Genomic DNA, 16440 nt, shown 5'->3' with positions numbered 1-16440 from the left:
GTAATGCGCCTATACATAATGTGTTTCGAGGTGCAACAAGATAAGAGGGTGGGGGAACAGGGAGAACAAAACAAAAAAATATCCTACTAGGCATTTGGACATTCGGATCATGCAAGTGAAGTAAGAGAAGTGCAGGAGAGAGGGGAGAGGGGAGAGGGAGGAAGTGCCGGGAGGGCAGAATGGCCCAAGAGAAAAAGTGAGTGCCAGGGGAGGCCAGGAGGACAGAGCCAGGGGAAAGCAGAGAGTGTGGGGGAAGGAAGCTCCACAAGCTAAGTGCAAGGTAAGGGGCATGAAGGGCTACAAGGGTCCAGGCCCAGCCAGGCTAGTACGGGGGAAGGGCCCGGAAGGGCAAGTGCAGGTTGAGGGGGAATCAGGAGAGACCAAGTTCAGGGGTAGACTGGAATATTACATTTTTATTTATTTTTGTATTTATTTATTTTTGCATTTATTTCAGGGGATTCAGGGGTATGGGGGCCTGGACTGGCTGCCTGGGCTCTGAAGGAACCAGGCAGCCAGTCAAAAGGCAGACCAGGACATTAGCAGGGGAAGGGGAGAGGGATGGAAAAAGAAAAAAGAAGGTCTTGGGAAGCTTCCGGAACTTAAGGCGATTCAGCTCAAGTCTGAGCCGGGCAGGGAAGCCATTCCAGAGGGAAGCACCTGCAGAGGAGAGAGATCTACCCCCACTCTCTGCTTGGAAAAGCATCTGCTCGGCAGAGAGTTAGAGCTAGATTACCGAAGGTCTCTAGCGGGGAGGTATTTAGGAGAGAGAGTTGGATGTAGCGGGGTCCCAGACCTCAGAAAGCCTTGTGGATGAGAAAGAGGTTCTTGAACTTGATCCTTGCAGCAACCGGCAGCCACTGGAGAGATTTTAGGGCTAGAGAGATGCGGTGCCGGGCTTGAGGCCAAGGATAAGTCTCGCAGTGCTGTTCTGGATTAGCTGAAGGGGGCAAAGGGAGGAGTTAGGCAGATTGAGGAAGAGGCTCTTGCAGTAGTGCAGCCTGGAGATGGCCAGAGCTCTGGAGACATTGCATTTCTGGGGGAAGGTGAGGAAAGGGAGAATGTCTATGACTTAGGGCCTCATTACACGGTAGGCGGTAAGGGTTAACGGTCACCGGTAATGGTACTGGTGACTGTTAACCCTTACCGCCTTACTACGAGGTCCCTTAGCGGGTTGGTACTTTAACGCCTGCTTTTAGCAGGCGTTAAAAACCAAACCGCTAAGGGACCTTGGTGCTAATTACGGCACCGCAAATTTGCGGTACCGTAATTAGCACCTTCCCCATTCCCATTATGCCCTATGGGGCAAAAATGGGAATGGGGAAGGGCAATGGTGGAAGGGGGAATTACCGCCCCGCCAACCTTGGAATAGGGCGGTAATTCCCCTTTCCACCAAGGCGGTCCCGGTATTTTACCGGCATGGACCAAGGTGCTAATAGCACCTAGTGCAGCCAGATGAGTATATGAGCATAATGGTGCAACTAATTAGGCAGTTATAAATACATGTACAATATACACACATTACAGAGGTTTGTGCTATTTCACACGGTGGCGCACAGAGCTTGTACGCATTTATGGCGTGCTAGATTTTGCTAGATTTTGGTGGATTGCAGGAATGAGAACAGCATTACAGTTTTAGAGTGCTAGCGCATAGCCTGTAGCGTAGGGAGGTGTGCAGAGAGTTATGCTTAGATGGGTTACAAACTTTAAGACTTTACAAACTTTCAAGTGTCGGATACACGTGGGAGCTTGATGCCACATTTCCTGGATATTTGGAGCGCTCCGGTTATTAACAGTAATGTTTACATAGGGTGAGTACAAAGTCAGGCTGGTTGGTTATCAGGCTAGAGAAGCAGGGTCATTGGAAGCGGCGACAAGGACACCTCAGCGTGTTGCTGAGTGTTCCAAAGTTTGCAGCTCCTGTGGTGACATAGAGGAGGCACTCCTTCATGCTCTGACAGGCTCAGACAGGGGCTTTGAGCGTGGGCCTTTGGTGGGGTCCGGCGTTCGCCTGCCTGCTCCTTAATTGGGCAGTTTCAAGGAAGGGGAAGCCAATCAATACAGCACAATGCTGTGTTATACCAGCACTCCGGTGCTAAGTGAAACTGCGGCCGTGATGGAGAGGCTCACTCTCCTGTTTCAAAGCGCGTGTACAGATACAAAATAGATCAGGCAATTTTGGCAGGAAGGATATATCGCACCAAATCAAAATGGTGCTATGGGATTGCAATCAGGAGTGAATTTTACTCGCACAGCAAAGCATCCTCTTACAACCCGGTAGGGCTTACCTTGCGGCAGATTGCATGGATCATCTGTGGCTCCAGCCACATGTTCTGGCGAGGCTCAGCTGACGCTGAGTGGCAGCTGCCTGCTTGCAGAAGAAGTCGTCGTCTGATGATGTTGGGGCAAGAGCATGGGCCTTAGGTGGGAGCTGGCGTTTGCCTGCCGGCTCCCTGATTAGGCAGTTTCAAGGAAGGGGCAGCCAATCAATACAGCACAATGTTGCATTATACCAGCACTCCGTTGCTAAGTGAAACGGTGGCCATGATGTAGAGGCTCACTCTCCTGTTTCAAAGTGCGTGTACAGAGGAAAAATAGATCATGCAAATTCGGGAGGCAGGATAAAGCGCACCAAATCAAAACAGTGCTATGGGATTGCAATCAGGAGTGAATTTCACTCGCACAGTGGAGCATCCGCTTACAGCCCGGTAGGGCTTACCTTGCTGAAGATTGCATGAATCATCTGTGGCTCCAGCCACGTGTTCCAACAGGGCTCATCTGATGCCGAGCGGCGGTTGCCTGCTTGCAGAAGAAGTCGTTGAAAGTAAAATTGAAAGTAATTGCCTACCTATATGCATTTCACTGTTGATAGTCATTCAAGCATGTACTCTATGTTCAAAATACATTACATTCTAAAACATACTAGACATTCTCTATATTTCTAATGCTTTTTCCTCAGTCTAAATTCCCAGAATACTTTACAGATAGTGCTTTAATAAGATGTAAGAGTATGCATTTCTTAATTCAACCAAATTCCTTACACTTGCTTTTCTCCAGTGTCAAGACAACTATGGTACCAGAGATGAGCTGCCTAACATAAACATTTATCAATCATTTTTCCAAATACTCATTTTTCTCCAGAACCAAGACATGTATAGTGCCAGAGAAAAGTCACTTTAATTAAGAACATTGATTTCTATGCATTTAACGTAGCTCCCCTGTACATGTGTGAATTTGTGAATGTGGGGTCTATATGTAAGCCATGTATATGTAAACAATGGCTTGCTTGCATTGGCTCCTGTAGGTTTGAATTCAAAGTAATGCTCTCTGAAATCTATATGTTCGATTCGGAACCCACACGAATACTGCATTTTCAATACCCATGTTTGTTGCTTTCTCTGAACTATAACATTAATATATTGCTTTGATTCTGTACCGGTGTCTTGGTGTGTGCATGGGGGATTGTGAATACAGCTAAATAGGCAGCTCTACATTCACATGGGTTTGCCTACACACCTTTGATGCATCTGTGTGTGTATTCAACCTGCATGTATTTTCAGGCTGAAAATATTCTATTTTCCTTTAACATGTAAAATGTAAAAGAACGACCTTCACCTTAGCGTTGCACATGAATCTACCTGGGCATCTAAAGGTAAGGGAATGCAGGGGTTTGCACGCCACACAATTCTCAATAATTAGAATTCATTCTCTCAGCATGCATTTTGTTGCACAAACAGCATGTTTATAAATATGGCGTTCCCTGATTGCATTACATGCATGATATCACCCAGGTATGTTGAAACTATACAATGATCCAAAGGATTATACACTGGTTTGAGCCAGTACTTATATTTAACCGTACAAAAACAATTTCACATTAAAGTGGCACCAAAATCTATTCAGATTTTAATTTAGTTTTTTAAAGCAAACTGGGTTGGGCTTTAAAGGGCAACATCTCATTTTGCATTCAATAAAGATGGGGGAACACAAGGCATTGAGGTACCAACACATGTGTCCCTGTGTTCAAACTGCACTCCCTACCATTCCCTTTCTTTGCCCTCCCATATTTACTCTGAGGAATATCTATATGGGACATTTGGGATTGATTTGGGATTTGATTTACCTTCAGAGATGTGAATTCTTATTCTGGATTATCCAATTCTTATAGCTCTCAAGCTCCACCTCTGCCTTGTCACAGAGGTGTGGTTTCTCAGCCACATCACTAGCAAAGGTGGGAGGGAAAAACTGTTCCTGTCGAAGAGATACTACATTTGTTTGGACATATCTTTTTACTAAAATAACCGTGAGTGGTAGAAATGTATCTTTTCAGATTCTGTAAATCCTGTCGCATATTTAGAAACTTTGATGAGCATTGTGCGATGAAATTCGTTAATTTTACACATTTTTGTCATTTCTGGACAATGCAAAGCGTGGGAAGCTGTATTTGTGTTTTACATACTCAGATAGAGGTTACTCTTATCTACAAACTGTCCAAATTTAGAGTCAATCAGAACTTTCATTACGAATTTAGAGAGTACTCTTTTTTTTTCTTTTTATTTATTTTCTATTAGCATTTTGCAATATCAAACAATACAAAACCACTCCAACCTCCTCTCCCCCTCCCATCCCCTTTCCCTCAAACCCCCCTATCCCTCAAGCTGCTTCACTTTTAACATACAAGATTGTACAATGAAGTCCTTGATTTTATCAGTTGTTTAGTGGCCTTAGACAATTTCTGAAATCCGAATGTTCAGCGGACACATTTGAATCCGGTAATCATCTCTCAGATATCCTAATAAAACATGCCATTTTGTCCTGAATTTTTGGTTGTCCCCCTATAGATTATAGGTGACCCATTACATAGCCAATATATGCCCAATTTTATTTAGCCATTCGATGTGGGTAGGGGCTACCCCCTTCTTTCAATTCCGGGCAATCACAAGTACTTCTGCCAATGTCAAATCCATAAATGCCTAAAAGCATGGCCTTCCTTGTGGTGCCATATCCTTTGTCCAAAGGACCAAAAGACATTCCCCTATCACCTCCTTCATTGTCAAACACAATTGACCCCAAAATGATTTCAAGGCCAGACAAGACCACCAAATGTGGAGCCAGACCCCCCCACCCCATACATCTTCGCCAGCAATCCGGGGCAATCTCAGGGTACATAGATCTAAGCCTCTCCAGGTAATAATGTCAATCGGTCAAGAGTTTATAAAACATCTCCCTTAGTTGGATGGACCGAGTGAGCTTCGGGATATTGCTCCATAAAACCTCCCATTCCTCCTCTGATATTTGTCGATCCAGTGTACGTTCCCAATTTCCCATGTATGGCCACTTGTCCCGTAAACCCCCCTTCAGATATCAATGCATAAAAAGCTGAAATAAGATGTGTGTCCCCTGGGTGAGATGTAATATATTTTTCAAATGCAGTGAGTTGTCTGCTGGCCGCGAGTCTATTGAAGGGGTGTATTTCCTAATGTCACAACTGGTAATAACAAAGCCTATCCCCTTCCGTAAGGCCAAAAGACTTACACTGTTCAAAGGTTTTGACTTCCTGACCATGCATCAAATCCTTGAGCCTTAAGCATCCCACTTCCCTCCACTTCCCAAAGGCTCTCACCTCCATCCCTGGCGTAAACTGTGGATTCCCAAGTAGTGGTGTGAATAGACTGGGAATTGTTGAAATATGCCCCTGTTTTACCACATCATCCCACACCTCTCCCACAAGTAATCCGCGATACCCACATACTGGGCTAAAACTAGGCTAGGCTAATTTTCCTTGGATAACCATAAAACTACATCTAGTGGAACCCCCACCACTGCTCTATCCATGGAAACCCAGAGTTTGCTGTCATCCCCGATAGCCATTGTTTCAGCATCCTCAATTGGGCTGCCCTATAGTACTGTCTAAAATAGGGAACGGCCATTCCTCCCCTATTCCTCTGAGCCATTAGGGTTTGCAGGGCCACCCACGGGCTTTTATTATGCCATATAAATGCAGATAATAGGCAGTTCAGTGACTTAAAGAATGTTCCAGGTAGGGATACCGGCAGGGCTTGAAAGTAGTAAAGAAAGCTTGGGAGGGTCACCATTTTGATCGAGGCCATCTGTGTTGGGTGTCCTGACCCACGTTTAAGCTATCATGCCACAACATTTGGTGCTGTGGGCTTAGAAAATTCAAGATGGCGGAAAACCCACATGTGCGCCGAAATCCAGGAAAGCTGCGCAGTTTGTGCGCACACCAAAATGGTTGCCTCACTTGCCACCCACCAGTGCGAGAACGAAAGGCCGGGTTGCCATGAGGGAAATGGATTGCCAAAGGAAAAACAGTAGCGCCGGTTAGCTTCAAAGCGCTTTAAAATCACCATTGGACTACCCGCACAGTAGTCTGAAACCATTGGGAATGGCAATGCTGATTGCCAAATGCAACCTAGAATTGTTGGGAATTCATTTTCTTAAATCCCAAAAATGGGTGCAGTACCAGTACTCACCACTATCCAAAAGCCGGCAGTTTAAAACCACCCTGTGTTTCTCTGAAGGCAGGCTCAAACTGTCTATTTTAAACATTGCAACACATCTAAAAACTCACTGGACACCAGCAGACATTTGGTAGAATGGAGTGTTGTGTGCCTACAAAATCTGGGAAATGAAGAGCCCAAAACAATGCTTATAACAAAACTGCTATGGAGTCAGCAGTTTAAGTTGCACTGGAGTTAAAGACACTAAAATCGAAAATGTTTAGATTAAATGAGTGACCTATGTTTGGTGTCACATGCCTTTGTAACTGTTTAAATGTCATAGTTTTAAACTTAGAATCAGCCTTCTAGCTGCATATGTGAAAATGTTTAGTTTTATTTGAATGCAGAAACTGGGGAACAGAAATGACAGCTTAAAGAGATTCCAATTTGCCTGGCAACTACCCCCATCAGGAGTGAAACTTGAGTCACAGCTGTGTTCCCAGGCCTAGCTGCCCTTTTGCTGCTCACACTAAGGATATGCCATCTATCTGATAATTGAATTACCTGTGCTCTGCAGGAGAGTGAACAATGCAACTCCCTTCACCCAGGCAGAGGGTTTATTGAGAGGATCATAAATGGCTTCCTCTTGAACAATGAGCCTCTCCTGACTCAGGCGAAGGTTTTATTACAGCAGTCGTAAAATGTAGCTTCCTCTTGGCAGAAGCTGGGAGGAGCACTGCCTGTGAGAGCAAGCTGGCTTGGCAGAACTGGATAAACCAGTATTTCTACCTTGTGCTGAGGGGAAACCACACCCCTTTGGAGCCAGAACATAACTCTAAAAAGATGAATAACTCATAGAGCAGACATGTGAAAATTTTATAAATGATACCATAATTCTTGTGATTTTTCTGCCCACAGTTTAAGAGGTTTTTAGAACCGGTGGTATGTTCAGGGGGGTTTTAGCGGAAAAGTGGATATTACTCTAAATGTATGCATGTTAAAAATCTGAAACTTCATCAGTTAATGTCCATACTCCCTGCGCACATGTATGTAAAGTTGGGTCAATGTCAGAAATTGAAAAATCAGTTAAAAAGTCAATTATGTGCCATTTCTGAATGCAAGCTCTTAGAAACAGCAGATTTGGACAGAGACATGGCTAAATTCAGCCACACCATGTATATGTAATTTCAAACAACTGTGTAACTCTGAAATATGTCTTTTATTATCAAATATAGAATGTGTGCAATCTGACAGAGGAGTGTCCTATCTGCAAGCCATAAAATGACATCCCTCTGACTCACAGTTCATTCCCCAATCAAATGATAAATGGAAGTTTGACCAATTAGAAGCTGAGAGAGAGGTAGGGTCAGTGATGCTAGAACACACCCACATTCTAAACACATAAAAGCAGACATACAGGACAGATAGGGACCTTCAATTCCATTTGCTGCAACGCACTCTGCCGGACCATACAACATCCAGAGATCCAGACTTCAAATTCATCAACCTCCAGAAAGCCAAACTAGAGACTTCAATCTATCCAGAACTAGAGACCCAGACCAGAGAACCAGAGAGAGCTGACCCAGATCACTGTGAAGTGCAGAGACCAGAGGCGAATTTAAAACCTGACCAGATCCAGGGCGAGGCCCATTTCACTCAAGAATATAGTGTGAGTACCTAGAAAACTGTGCAGAACCAATCTCCGAGTTAAAATAATATAATTCAATCTATTTAATCTAAGTAGAACTGCCTCCTAACTGTCACCTGTCATTTGTAAAGCTGTCACTTGTCATTTCCTAGTTGCAAGCTGCACTTGTCTTTTTGAACTTTAAAATTTCAAATCTGAAAAACGACCTTCACAAAATCGCTCATATCTCCTCAACCGTTTGTGCTAGAGACTTGCAGTAACTTTCATTTGAAAGCTTAGAATCTTAGCTTTGAATCGCACCAAGAACATTCCTACCCCTTATAGTTTTACCGCAATCGCGGAACACGCATTCGCGAATTTTACCGCGATTTGCAAATTTCTTCACATGTAAAAACTGCTGCTGCTTGCCTTCCATTTGCCAGAAATTCGTTTAACCTGCTAACTATCCCTGCCTCATTGCTAGTGTGAGCCTGGACTAATATTAACTAGATACCACTCACCCTGAACCTCTGAAAGGGAATTAAAAGCATTTCCAGCATATTTCTCATCCATTGCTAGCACATATCAAAGCATTTTGCCTGTGTTTTCAAAACTCCTATCTGTTTTCTGTAGTGTAAGCTTGCTGGGGTGAACTGATTTACATTGATTGCATTTCTGAGAACTGTGTGTTTTCCTTCCATTTCCTTGCCTTGCATCAAGGGGGGGAGGGGATTGCCAGAGAAAAGTGATTACATTGTTTGGTTGAAATCATATTGAGTATTTTCTGTACTGCATTCATTGAATATTGCATCCACCTGAGCTTACATAAAGCATCCTCTACCACATTATACTTTTGTTCCTATTTACCAGTGTGCTACCTTATCCATTTCATGTCAACTCATTAGTGATTATAAGAAGTGTGCTAGTGCCAGATTCTCCGTTGTTGATCTTTATCATATCAGATTAAGTGTGCTATTCAATTATTAATTTATTATAAAGTGTGATATATATATATTTTAAATTATCAAATAAACCTTTTAAACTTGCAAAACAGAACTACTTCTTGGCTCAGTGGGGTCAGGGGGATTCCAAGAGAGGGGTGTTATATAGGGGTAGTCATCCAGAACGCATGAACTGGACATAAAGATATATCAATACGGGTTTTCATTCAGTATTCTAGACTAGGCGTTAACTTAGCTGTAGTGCGGAATTGAATCCTCTTACAAATTGGGGGCTCGAGCCGAGACGTTGGGTTAGATTTACCACTTGTGCAGCTTAATACAGTGTGCTAACTGACGGGATACATACATCCGGTCGGATCACCACGCTGCATTACGCTGTGAAGCATTCCTCAAAAGGGACACTCCAAGAAAAGTTCTGTTCTGCAAAAATAAAACACTAACTTCTGTAAGTCAGGACAGAGACCAATCTCTAGAATGACGACCTTGGTAGATATGAAAATAGCCAGAGAGCACTTCTTACATAAACTATTTGTGAGAGGTGAATGGGTTGAGCAGGGCCAGGATGCCTGGTTGCAGGCCATCACGCGACAGGTCACTGAAACAGGGTCAGATTTATGGGGAGATCAGGGTCCATTACATGTGGCCCTGAGTGAACTGTATATGGCTCCTAAAGCCAAAGAGGAACACAATAAGATTGCCAGGATAGCAGCATACCTGTACCTATATATGGGAGACATGCAAGATAGATGTGCTGAAAGCCAAAATCTGGCAAATAGGCAACAGGTGGTGTTAGAGAAGGTCCAATCGGACCTGGTCTCTTCTGAGCAGAGGCTGCAGGGGAGCCAGGAGTCAGAAAATGACAGCAGGCAGTACATCATTAAAATAAAAGAGGATATGGGCATCCTACAACAGGAAAAGACAGACCAGGATACCAGATTTCTGGCCCTGCAGAAGGAGCACCAAGACAGTTTGGACTCCTTACTGCAGAACCAGAAAAAGCTGGAGCAACAGCTAGACTTCAATAGGGCATGTGCTGAGCAGGTAGTCACCCTGCAAAGCCACCTAGATAGAGAGAAGGCAGAGAGCAATAAACTGATTTTGAAAGACCTGGATACCCAGACAGAGTTTGACCAGGAGCGCCAGAAAGCTGGTACCTTCCAAAGGCAGAGGGACGACCTGGCGGCACAAATGCAGGCTCTTAGTCAGGAAAGAGACGCCATAGGCCAGGAAGTCTGCCATCTAAAAAGAAAAATGGAAGAAAATCACCTGGCCCACCAGGGACTGGGTGACCTCCAAAAAGAACACCATAACTTGTTGGAGCACACCAGGAGGGTGGAGGATGCTCTAGCAAGAAAGGAGCAGGCCAATAGGGACACAGCTCAGGAGGTAACCCTCCTGCAGCAAAGACTGGCCCAGTGCTCCAGGACCAATCAGGAAACACAGAGAGAGAATGAAGCTCTCTGCCAGCACAATGATAGGCTCCAACAGCAGGTAGCGATGCAGGAGAGACTGATAGAGTCGAGTAAGGCCTTAACTGAGGAACTGAAGGCACAAATGCAGGCTCTTGCATTGCAACAGGGAGCAGGGGCGGATAGAGATGAGGTTCGCTGGGAAATGGAAACTCCGGAGCATAACCTCAGGAGCCCTAGTACCAGAGGCCCTCATACCTCTCAGTCCCTGGACTCTGCCACCCCCGTGTCCCCTGGCGCACATGAGCACAGGGCCACAGGGATGGCAGATTACTATCCAGCCAGAAGCATGGGGCTCATAGGCCAGTACCATCCAGGAATGGAGGGGCGGGCATCCGGGTATGGGCACCCAAGCATGGTGCAATTCAGTGGGGAACCCCGGGAGAATAGGCCCATTAAGGGCATCCTGAAAACCTCTGCCCAGTTAGGTCAGTGGGGGGGGTACCCAGGAAATCCTGGCAGCAAGGAGGAATCTGAAGACTCCTCTGAACTGCGCAGGACACAGGAGACCAGGTCCCCACATTCTGCCAGCCATTCCCAGGCTCGCAGAATCCGGGAAAACCTGGAAGAACAGACGGGAACCTCTGGGAGCAGTGCCTCTGAGTCCGAGGATGAATGGACAAGGGTTACCCGAACCAAAAAGGCCAATAAGGCAAAAAGGGCCTTGCTTAAGGACCCCTTAAAGCAGATTAAGGCGATCAGGAGCGTCATCACGCCTTACCATAAGAACGCTAAGTATTCTGTTTGGGAGCACTTAGAGTTGTTTGAACAAATGATGGAGACTTTCCATTTGAAGGACAGCCAAAGCTGTATTCAATATGTAAAGTGGACCTTCTCCCCGGAATACTCCAGTTTCTTTGCGGGGCTGGAGGACCAAAATCATTCAAGATGGTCCACCTATAAGGCGGCCATCTTGAAACATTTTTCTGTTCACAGAAATCCTCAAGAGGCTCGCAAGGCAGCCTACAATTTGCAATGTGGGGAGGATCAGGCCCCACAAGAATTTGTGCAGGAGTTAAAGCGTGCTTTTGCACAGACCACAAGAAGGGTGCGCACGGATAGCAGAGAATTTATAAATACGTTCTTCCATGCCTTGCCCAAATATATCATGACCCAGCTCGTGAGGGATTTTCACGAGAAAAGATCTTTAGACTGGGTCATTGAACAGGCTACCCGGATCTATGAGGTGCAGAAACCGGTAGATAGCAAAAGTAATGCCCAGAAAAACCCCAAAGCCAACACCACCCCTGCTGCTGCCAAGGTGGCAGAGGTAAAGGTCACCCCCGTTTTAGATTTGGAGATGGGGGGGGCCTAAAAACCTACCTGCACCTAATAATGCTAGGCCCAGAAGGTCCTCGGGCCAGTCACAGACAGGGAGCCAAGGAGGCAGCCCCACAAATGGGGTCCCTCGCTCTCCTGATTATGTAAGTCCCCGTTACAAGGGAAATCGACCCATCCTGGGTTATGTGTGGACTCCTCCAGCCCAAGGGGGGGGATCCAGCCAAGCACCTAACCCAGGGAACTTCCCTCCAAACTTCCCACAGGAGGGCAGAAATTTACCAAACCCTGGGCAGAACTTTTTCCCCAGATATCCACCCGACTTTCAGCCCCAAAACCATCCATCCTTCTTTCCCCAATTCCCTGAGCCCAGACCACTGAATCCGGGAGAGGGGAGGCCAAGGGTGGAGGGGTACCCAAATCTTCCCAACCCGGGGTATTACCAGAGGAGGGACAGCTACCCTTCCCGGGATCAGCCCAGGGGAGAAAACAGGGCCCCGTATCAGCCTGAGCGGGTTTCCCAGTTAGAGCGCCAGGTTCAAAACATGGCGCGGGACCTGGGTCACATACTGAGGGCTCAGCAGAACCCTCAGATGGGCGTGCCGGCGCAGAACGCACCCAACTCTGGACCTGGTGCTCCAGAACAATGACGGGGGCAGCACCCCGATAACTCACCGGTTCCCAGGGAGGAGGCACAAAGGGAAGGGGGGTGTAAAGCCTTGGAGGAAGCTTCCTTCCTCACTTGTAAACAGCCCCTGGAAACCCAGGAACCGGAAACAAAATCTCTTGCCCCTGAAAGTCTGCCTCCTAAGGAGCAGAGGGGGGGTAGGAGAAACAAAAGACCCAAACAGACGCAGTTTGAGGAGGAGGTACAGGTCTTCCAATTTGAGGGAGAGGGATCCTCAGAGGATCCTGGGAAAAGGATCTTCTCCTTCAGAGAGGGGGGAACTCCTCCCAAAGAAAAATGGGTCCATAGGGATGCAAATCCAGACTGGGGAGATGTGGAGACTGAGCTACCGCCGCCCACCATCTCATCCCAGAACCAACAGCAAGAAAATCCCCTGGTTCAAACCCATCCTGGTGACTGCCTCCAAAAAGGGGGGGGCGGCCCGGAACCGGAGCCAGGGGAACCCACAATGGCTCTGATCTCCAGTTGCCAACTTTTTCTTTCAGATTCCCAAGGCTCTCCACAGAATTCTGCCCAAAATTCTTCTCTCGCGATGTCCAAAACCAGAAAGTTAGCCCACCAGTTGTCCAAAAATGTACATTATCTGTGCCCCCTTGAGGAGAAGGAGGGAAGATATTATGCCCCGGTACAAGTACAGGGGCAGGGTACAATCTCGGCACTGGTGGACACTGGATCTCAAGCTACCCTTCTGTCCAGAAGGGCCTTTGATGAACTGAATGCAGGAAGGGGAGAGGATTACCAAATTCCTCTCACCTCTCTTCCTGGACAACTGCAGAACTTTGACGGGAAGGAAATTCCCGTTGAGGGGACTGCAGACTTGGACATTAAGATCGGGCGACACAAGTTGAAACACCCGGTCATAGTTGTGACCCCAGAGGGCACCCCTTGTTTACTAGGGAATGACCTCCTGAGAAGGTTGTCACCCCTAATAGATTGTGTAAACGAGGTCCTCTGGACCCAGACTAGCCGACCAATAAAATTAAAACAGAGTGTCAACCATGTTAGTTTAAACGGCACCTGCCACATGGTTGAACAAAAATCTGACCAAGTAGAATTTCACTTCCAGAATAGCCAAATTCCAGACGTGACAGTAATAGCAGTAGGACAACAGACTGGTGATGGGGGTCCTCTCTATTTCTGAAAATCAACCTTCCTTCCAGTCTAAAGTGGTACTCCACGCTGGAAGGAAACACTCTGAGATTCTATACTAATCCACAATCAGAAACTCCCACTCCTATAGTCCAGAAAGATGTGAAATCAGCTCAAAGCCTGGCTGATATTCAGCAAATTGGAGAGCAGTTGTTCATCCCTGTTCAGTTAAATGATGGGAAGGACTCTGTTCTCGCTCGAGTGTGCGTGAACAATGGTAAGAGCTTCATCAGCGAAGCCATGTTTCGCCAACTCCCAAAAGATCCAGCCATTCCCACCTTCAAACTGATAGACAAGTGGGAAATGGACCTGGAAGCACCCAATTCAAAACATCTCCTGCCAAGCAGGTGTATGCTCAAAATCTCCATTGGCAACAAGAGCATAGTCCACAATTGTTGGGTCGTGCGAGACGTCCCTGCCGCCTTTTACTTAGGCAGTGACATTCTCAATCGCTTTGCCATTAGTTTGGACCTAATAAACTTCAAAGCTTGGTGCCGATTAGCGGATAATCCCATGGGCTTTGATGATCCAGAAAAAGCATTTAGGTCAGCTCAATTGCTACCTTATGCAGTTGAAATTCAGGTTAAAGAGGAAGTCACCATCCCAGAAAGGACCCGACAATTCTCCCTGGAAGTGAAAGCTAAAAGAGGACAATCTTTGCAAAACCCTGATGCTTACATACATCTAAATGCTTCTCTCCAACAGCAAGGGTTAGGGGTAAACCCAACTCCATTAGTCAACATAGAACATGACACCACTCCAATAGAGGTGGATAACAGCGACTCAAAGAGTATTACTCTAGCCGCAGGCACCATTATTGGAATGGCGGTTGATGACCGACATTTTTCCATCGACTTAGTAAATGAACTGTTAGGACCAATCCCCAAGGACTGTTTTGACAGTGACAGTGATGACAATACAACACCAGACAGGATTTTTACCCGGCATGGGGGGAACTTCCTGGTGTACACTTCCTGCCCCTATGGTAAGGAAGATGTGACTTGTGATTTCAGGAGGGATGAGGTGATTTTCCAGGTCCATGAGGGCTGCCTTTCCCACCTGAAGCCTCCAGTACAAATCAGCACTCTGACCAGGGACTTCTCCACCCAGCTGGAGGAGGCCGCTGAAATAGCCAAACCAGAAGTCTTTCCAGGCTTCAGGCAGATGGTGGAAGAGAGAGTCAACCTAGCTGATGCCTGTGTGACTCTGGAACAAAAGCAAAAGTTGAAACAAGTTTTCTTGGATTTCCAAGATCTCTTTGCGGTAGACTCGTATGACTGTGGTCGCACTGACATCCACACAACAACAATCCCCACGGACCCTGGCATGACTCCTGTGTTTGTGAAGCAATATCGTTTGCCTCTCGCATCCATGGAGTCCCTTACTGAAATAATTAAGAACCTTGAGTCCCGGGGAATAATCCGTCCAGTCCACAGCACCTTCAATAATCCGGTGCTGGGAATATTGAAGCCAAACGGCCAGTGGAGACTCTGCGCCGACCTTAGGGAGCTCAACAAACGGGTCCATACTTCCCGATGGCCTCTGCCCTACATTGACCAAGGGCTGGCCCAGATTCAGGGGTCACAGGTATTCACTGCAATAGACCTGACCAATGGATACTGGACCGTGCCTGTCAGCAGGGAGGACCAATACAAACTGGCTTTTACCTTTGGGGGCCAGCAGTACACATGGACCCGGACTCCCTTCGGATACCTCAACTCCGGCAATGAATTCAACATTTTCCTACATAAGGCCATGCCCGACCTGGGTGCGAGGGGTAACCTGGCTTATGTAGATGATGTCCTCATCAAAAGTTCATCTGTGGAGGAACACATAGCGGAGATCCGTTATGTTCTGACGCAGTTGAGGGCCGCCGGAGCAAAACTTTCCTTTCAGAAAGCACAGTGGTGTAGAACCCGTGTTAATTTCTTGGGGCATGAGATTACTCCTCAGGGCCTCTGTCCCCAGGAAAAGAAAGTGGAAGCACTTCAGAAACTGAAAGACCCCACAACTCTGCGGGAACTAAGGAGCCTCCTTGGACTGACTAATTACAGCAGAAAGTTCATTGAGGGCTACGCAGAGATCACCAGACCCCTGATTCATCTCCTGAAGGGGGGGGTCAAGTGGGAATGGGGTCCAGAACAAGCCGAGGCAGTAAGACAACTCAAGAGAAGCCTCTCACAAGCGCCTTGCCTAGCTTACCCTGTCCGAAACAAAGAGTTCTTCCTGGAGACAGGGTTCTCTAATACGTGCTTGACGGCAGTATTATACCAAAAGCATGACAAGGTCAATAAAGTAATCTCCTATGCGAGCAAAACTTTATCCTCTGTGGAGGAAAAATTCAACGATTGTGAGAAGGCACTCCTGGCGACGGTGTGGGCATTGAAGAATTACCGCCCGTTTATCCAGGGGGAGCACATCATAGTGGAGACTCCACACCAGCCTCTGCAATATCTCCAAAGTGACAGAATCCGGGCCGGAAATGTGAGTAATTCCCGAATTACTTCCTGGATTCTGTCAATGCAAGGCTTTCCTGTGGAGGTCAGATATGGCCAAAACAAGAAGAGTCCACTCGCGCAAGGTCTGGCTGACTTGCATGATTGTGCCAGAGAAAACTGTCTCGAGGACGAAAGTCTAAAAATCAAGGACAACACGGAGGCATACCTTAATTCCCCACACAAAGTCTTTGAAGAGGACAAGTGTGAGGGAATGCCCACTGTCTATGTGGATGGATGCTCTTACCATGTTGACAACAACGGGGAGAAAGAACTGGTGGCTGGCGTAGGGAATGCATGGGTGAATGAGTCCC

This window comes from Ambystoma mexicanum, chromosome 5p, assembly GCF_040938575.1.
Source record: "Ambystoma mexicanum isolate Mex_15411 chromosome 5p, UKY_AmexF1_1, whole genome shotgun sequence".
In the NCBI taxonomy this organism is placed as follows: domain Eukaryota; kingdom Metazoa; phylum Chordata; class Amphibia; order Caudata; family Ambystomatidae; genus Ambystoma; species Ambystoma mexicanum.
The sequence above is the reverse complement of the archived record's forward strand: the minus strand, read 5'-3'. Positions refer to the sequence as shown.